The sequence below is a fragment of the Atractosteus spatula genome, chromosome 25 (assembly GCF_055471065.1).
Source record: "Atractosteus spatula isolate fAtrSpa1 chromosome 25, fAtrSpa1.hap1, whole genome shotgun sequence".
NCBI lineage: Eukaryota > Metazoa > Chordata > Actinopteri > Semionotiformes > Lepisosteidae > Atractosteus > Atractosteus spatula.
In genome coordinates this window covers 8971704-8978520 of record NC_142730.1, presented here as the reverse complement: position 1 = coordinate 8978520, position 6817 = coordinate 8971704, and positions in this window count along the sequence as shown.

Sequence of the window (6817 nt, the reverse complement as noted above, 5' to 3'; positions counted from 1 at the left end):
TATAAATAAATATAAATGTATTGCACAGGTCCCTGGCATATATTGCACAAAAACGGTTTTAAAACGGGAAAGAAAAAGAACGGCTGTATCAGTTTACTGTCCAGTCCAGAGACAGGTCCCTGTCAGTGTTGCCTCTGCCCAGACGCAAGGTGGATGCGTTGTACAGTCTTATGGCAGAAGGCAAGAATGACCTCCTGTAGCGCTCCCTGACGCACCGTGGATGAATCAGTCTATTGTTGAACGTGCTCTTCATTTCTGAAAGCCTGTCATAGAGGGGATGGGAGACGTTGTCCATGATGGCCTCTAGTTTGGACACCATTCTCCTCTCAGCCACTACCTCCAGGGGGTCCAGGCCAGACCCAATGGCAGAGCTTGCTCTCCTGATGAGCTTGTTCAGCCTGTTAGAATCCCCTGCTCTAATCCCAGGGCCCCAGCATACCACTGCGTAGAAAATGGCGCTCGCTACCACCGACTGATAGAACATGTGTAGCATCTTACTACACACATTGAAGGACCTGAGCCTCCTCAAGAGGTAAAGTCGGCTCTGACCCTTCTTGTAAATGGCCTCGATGTTCTTTGACCATTCCAGCCTATCGTCGATGATGGATAAGATGGATAAAGAGTTAAGATCTGTGGTTGTGTCGCGCTAACATTCTCCCACACAGTTGTACGTACCTGATGGGCCGGGCGCCATGTCCGGCTGCTGTAGGCCAGTGGTCGGACCAGGGAAAAGGAGGATAATTCCCGTAAAAAAGGGAGAGTGCGGTTGAATCTTCTGCAGGCTAAAGAGGGAACTGCTGGGCTCGTTTTCCCATGACTGAGGAGAGAGGAGGGAGAAGCCCGGCGCCTCTCTCCCACACTGTAAGGACAGGCCAGCAGGGGAATCTGGGGGAAACAGGCTACAGACCGAGTCGGGGTGAGAAGGATTTGTACACCAGGGTCAGTCCGGCCTCGGGCCCGGTTTTCACAACTCCCCAGAAATCTCCTTAAAACTTATAGCAAGGAAAGTCCCAGAAAAGGGTAACAGCTATTTAAATGTTTCTTTCTCTTTGTACAATCTGTAACGCACATAATCTTACTTCTGCTTTAAAAGATAAGAGGTCTGGAACCTCTGTTGATTCGTGCTTGAGCGAAGCATGCTTATTCACTGCTGTGACAGAGTGGCGTTTCCTCTACTCGCCACTAGAGGGCGCAAGTAGACAAGGAAAGCGGCCCTCTCCCTCTCTTCGCTGGCAGCTGCCTGAATAAGCAATCAAAGCTTCACTCGCAGCACCTGCTACCTTCAGTGAAAGAGCTATATTAAATAATCACGTCCCCCCCTCGCCCCAGAACCACGTCAACAGCTCCTCAGATCAGGCGCACTTCTTCTCTGCGAACTGGAGTATACATTTATTTTGTGAGCCTTAACCCTCACCCTTAAACTTAAATAAAAATAAAGTGACCAACACAGTGATTCCGCGCCTGCATTCCATCTCCACCAGAGATATTAGAGATAAAGTAGGGCAGGGCACCGATCCACGCTGCGTCGGTAAAGGAACCGCTGTGGCGTACAGAGCACATCCTTACAAGGAAGCGGTCCGAGCCCTCACCCTTTCTAGCAGCAGACTGCTCCAGCTCCGGTGTTCAAGGGAACGTTTCCGCAGGTCCTTCCTCCTGGCGGCTGTCAGGGTGTATAACACTGCCCTAGGCTGGGACTGCTCGCCCTTCATCTGCTCGTCTATGGACAGCATTATTGAATTTATTGGACACTGCATTAATATACTGTGGTACTATCTGTATATACCTATGTGCATTTTGCACATCTTTTATTGCTTTACAGTGACTATGAGCATATTTTGCACACACCTAACTCTCTATATTTATTTTGTATTGCTGTACTTATTTTATTTGAATTTTTCATCTATTCTGGTGTCTGTTTTTGCTTGTCTTGGGCTGGGCTGCTGTAACCCCTCCATCTCCCTTCGGGATCAATAAAGTCTGATCTATCTACCCTAGCCGTCACCGCTCAGGAGCAAGCTAATGGGCTCCAGCATCCGGCCCAAGATGCTCTGCAAGCACAGCTGGCCACAATCCCGGAGGGGCAGGGTCGGCCCCAGCTCTTACCTGAAGGACTGGGTCACAGCCACTCAAGACACTGTGCCGTCAGAAGGTGGCGAAGATATAGTCAGCAGCCATATCACTCTGCAACTCACAAGTGGTAACCCACTGGAGCTCAGCAGGTGTGAGCCTGGTCAGTACAGCGCTGTGGTCCAGTTACTGATGTCACGCCCTCTGCAGCCAGAGGGCGCTCCTTCTCTGTCCTGTCCCTAGTTTCTGTTCTGCTGTCCTTCCTGTCCCTCTCTTTCCCTTGGGCTATATATTTCCGGGTCTTGCACTCTGTCCTGGCTCAGCATTGACGTTCGGATGTCCTGAGACCCGCCTAGCACCAGGGCGCCCCACGTCCGCTCCCTGAGGGCATAGGTTTCTATACGGCACTCCCGAACTCTTTGCACTATGAGCCCGGGCCTTTTTCCCGTCTCGCCGCTACGCATTTGGGTCTTTTTCCGCTCTCCTGCTCCCCACGGTTAGTCCCTTTGGACGTCCGTGACAGAATGCTGAGCCACTTACTGACCCCGCGAGCGGCGCTTTTTGTCTTGCCGCAGTTTTTTCTTGTTCTCTGGGCTTTTTTTTTTCAGTTCCTCTATTCTCATTGCTGGATATCACTCCGATCTTCCGTGCCTGTGAGCGGGTCCTGCACCTGGCTTTCCTCGGGTAGATCACTCCGATATCAGTGATTGAATGTTGAGCTGGCTTGCCTATTCTTATTACTGGATATCACTCCGAGCTTCTGTGTCTGGAGCGGGTTCCCGTGCCTGGCTCTTCCTGGTTTTGCTCTCTCCGATATCAGTGATAGAATGGTAAGCTTTCTGCCGTTCCTCCATTCTTTTCGCTGGATATCACTCCGGACATCTGTGTCTGTGAGTGGACTTCGGTCTGGCTTTCCTCAGGTTGTCCACTCCGATATCAGCGTTAGAATGTGAACGTGCCTTTTGCCCAGTCTGCGGTATTTTTCCCCGGGGTTTTTTGCTGTTTTTTCTTGTTTTTTGCCTTTTGTTTTGATTTTTTTTTCTTCCTGGTTTCCCCTCCTTTCTGTTCCCCTGTGTCTCGGAACTTTGGTTCCTACCTGTTTTTTGTTCCTATCTGTTTTGTGTGGTTTGTCTCCCTGGTCTTTCCCAGGTTTTTGTCTGTTGTGTTTGTGCTTGTGTACTTTTTTGTTTTAAGTCTCCGGAGCTCTACTCTACCCCCCCTTCCTCCACCCAATAAAGGTTTATACCCCGGAGGAGGGGGTAGCTCTCAGCCGTGGACTCCCGGAGGTTTCCTTTCAGTTAAATGAGGTTTTTCCTCCCCCCAGTGCTGGGCAGCTCATGTATTTGTATGGGTGTCGGGAGCCGCCCATGAAGGGGGGGGTACTGTCACACCCTCTGCAGCCAGAGGGCGCTCCTTCTCTGTCCTGTCCCTAGTTTCTGTTCTGCTGTCCTTCCTGTCCCTCTCTTTCCCTTGGGCTATATATTTCTGGGTCTTGCACTCTGTCCTCGCTCAGCATTGACGTTCGGATGTCCTGAGACCCGCCTAGCACCAGGGCGCCCCACGTCCGCTCCCTGAGGGCATAGGTTTCTATACGGCATTCCTGAACTCTTTGCACTATGAGCCCGGGCCTTTTTCCCGTCTCGCCGCTACACATATGGGTCTTTTTCCGCTCTCCTGCTCCCCACGGTTAGTCCCTTTGGACATCCGTGACAACTGAGCTTCAGTGGGCTGCCAGTTGCAGAGTGATATGGCTGCTTGTTTTCATTCAGGTAAGGGTCAACTATATATGCAATACTGCTGACAGCAGGAATCCTCTTCTGTATTCAACAGCTATTTAAAAGCTGTTTTACTACTGCAGTAGGTGAACTCGCAGTGACTGGCCGGCTCCTCACCAGTGCTAAGTCACTGCGGTTGATAGAGTGACACACCATATAAACCAGCAACGTTTGAGCTCCAGACATGTCATGTGCGCTGTGGGATAAACACTGTATTCGACAGCTTCATTTCTTATGAATTTTGCAACACCGAATGCAGTAGGTGGTAATAACTCCGAAACGTTTTCGTATGGAGTTTGGCTTCTAGTTGCACACGGGCGCTGAGACGCGTTCGTGTATAACGGACTAATGGCCAGTCCTGCTGCAGCAGTAAGAGCGAGTCTGTACGGTCCACAGGCCGGCTGAGACAGCGCCAGGAAGAGAGGAGTGAAGCGCGTCACCAGCGCCCGAGAGAACACACGCATATTCAAGAAATTCAGAACATGATTCCCACTCTCAGCAGTATTGCATGTATAGTTGACCCTTACCTGAATGAAAACAAGACATAAAGAAAAGGATTCAGAAATAAAACTTAGCTGTATCCCCCTGCTTACAGGCTGGATGATTGGAGACTACTAGTTTGTTTCTGTGCTGTTCTGCATTCCTATGGCCATACGCCGGTTGTTTGCACGAACCCCTGTTAAGCAGTATTTCACGCATTGTGAACGTATTGTAACGCAACGGGGTTCAGGCAGGCGCCCTTGCCGCATTAGGTCGGCCCCCCACCGGCTCCCACGTCACTCAACCGGGACCCAGCCCGGTGAGCTAAACAGAGACCTCTTCACAGCCCAGCGGCTGTGGTTCTGCTATTACAGGGAAGGGCGGCGACGTCACCGCTCTGGTAAGCCGGCTCTTACACAGTACCTGTCGGCCATATGCGTTACAGTATGTACCCAGCGGTCCAGTGTCCCAGGTGGTGCGTAATTACGCATCGATGAAAAACCTGAGGTTTACAAAAAGAGAATTAGCTCAGTGATACGTTTATGCAGAAGTTGTGAAAATGTTCACAAGTCGTGGTCTTTCAAATGCATTTAGTTTGAAGGCTTTCTGCGTTTCCTTTGCAAAGAGATTGACATCAGAATACTCGTGCGTGATACAAAAACAGTGAAGGCTCTGATAGCATTCACAATGTACTTCATACACAATGCAAGTGTTTTCGTAACTCTTAGAGGTGTCGAGAAAGCGCTATTGGCGTGCCAAAATCATGTTCGAACTTCATATACTAACTTCACCCCGGGTCCCCCGAGGCCGTCGGGTGACGGGGACCGAGGCTGTGTGTTATCGGGGACGACAGGATTCGCGTTAAACTTGTAATCTCAGCCACACATACCGTGTTTTTTATACCATTGAAAGTTTCTTATCCCGGGAAGGGAGTTGCCTGGTTAGGGCTGTTGGGGAGCACCGGGGCTGCACAAGGGCCCGCAGCTGAGCTCCGTGCGCCCCGGGTACAGCTTTATTTCGGTTCCGGCGCAGACCTGTCCCCCGAGGTCGTCGTGTGGCTGAAGACCGGGAACCGAGGCTGTGTGCTGTCAAGGACGATAGGATTCGCGTTAAACTTGTAATTTCAGCCACATATAGCTTGTGTTTTATACCATTGGAAGTTAATTTCCCGGTAACTTCGTGCGCCCCGGGTACAGCTTTATTTCGGCTCCGACGCAGAATTGTCTCCGATGCGGGCGGGTGGCTGAGAGCAGGAGATTTTTTCGTACAGTAAGTTTGTATTTGCACTCGGTTTCCGAATTTTAAAAACCGCACCAATCTATTCCTATAATGTTAAAGCCTCTTGAATGAACGAATCGTGTATTTTTTCATTGAGTGTTTTGTGTCCTTTGCAGCTCTCTGTGTTGATGTGTTGCTGTTTCCATCGGTTTCCAATGAGTTTTGCCCGGCGAATACAGCCCTCCTGCACGTCAGGCTGTTGGACCGCAATTCTTCCTGCTGCGGCCCTGACAGGCCTGCTGCAGCTGTAGGAGCACTCAACACGGACACGAGGAGTCATTGGGGTTTGGAATGGTGTTCACCGCTCTGTGTTTCACTGTGAAAGCGTTACGGACTCCTGCTCTGCTTTTCTCTGGGTCATATTTCCCATTTAACTTCTAATAGAGAATGTTTTGCAAGTCGATCCAGAACAACTTGGATTCTATACAGTGCCTTGCAAAAGTATTCACCCCCCACCACCCCTTGGACTTTTCAAAACTTTACTGTGTTGCAGTGAGCTGTGATGTATTTAACTGGGAATGTTTGCCACTCATCGACACACAGTCCTCTCTAATGTCCAAGTGAAACAACATCCAGACATTTGACTGAATGTTCGGCAGCTGGCGCTGGTCTGCAGGCAGGGAGGACCGAGCCTCTTGCTCCAGTGCAAAACATGTCGGTGCTGAGAAGATGAGCGATCGGTCTGCTTCGCGCTCTTGAGCTGCACGCACAGGTCTGGACACCCATGTAGGACTTCACCCTGTTGCAGTGAAGCTGGGAGTGGAAGCACGGGAGTGTCATCGAGGGCTCAACTCAAGGAAAAGCACGGAAGCGGCTGCACCTGCTGCCTTGAGCCCCTCCACCAGAGACCGCGACCCAGACACGGGAGAGCAATAATGAGACAACACGATCAAGGACAAGGCATGAGCACCACACTCAGAGTCGCAGTTTATTTCATAATTCACGCGGAAAAGACCTCGGCGGTCAGCACCATCTGAATGGGATGGTTGATTCTTTAAAGGTAGACGCCGGCGTGTTTTCGGCCGGCGAGAGCCGTAGAATCAGGCGCGGGGGGACGGAGATCCCGGCGGGTGTCCGGTCTCAGTGGGACCCTGGACCCGCTGCACCTGTGACGGAGCGCAGCACCAGCCCCGCCGAGGCCGGAGACAGTAGACACCGCCGCCGAGGCGGATAAAGGCGCCGACCTCTGGGGCGGAGGACGTGCTTCGGAGCGGATG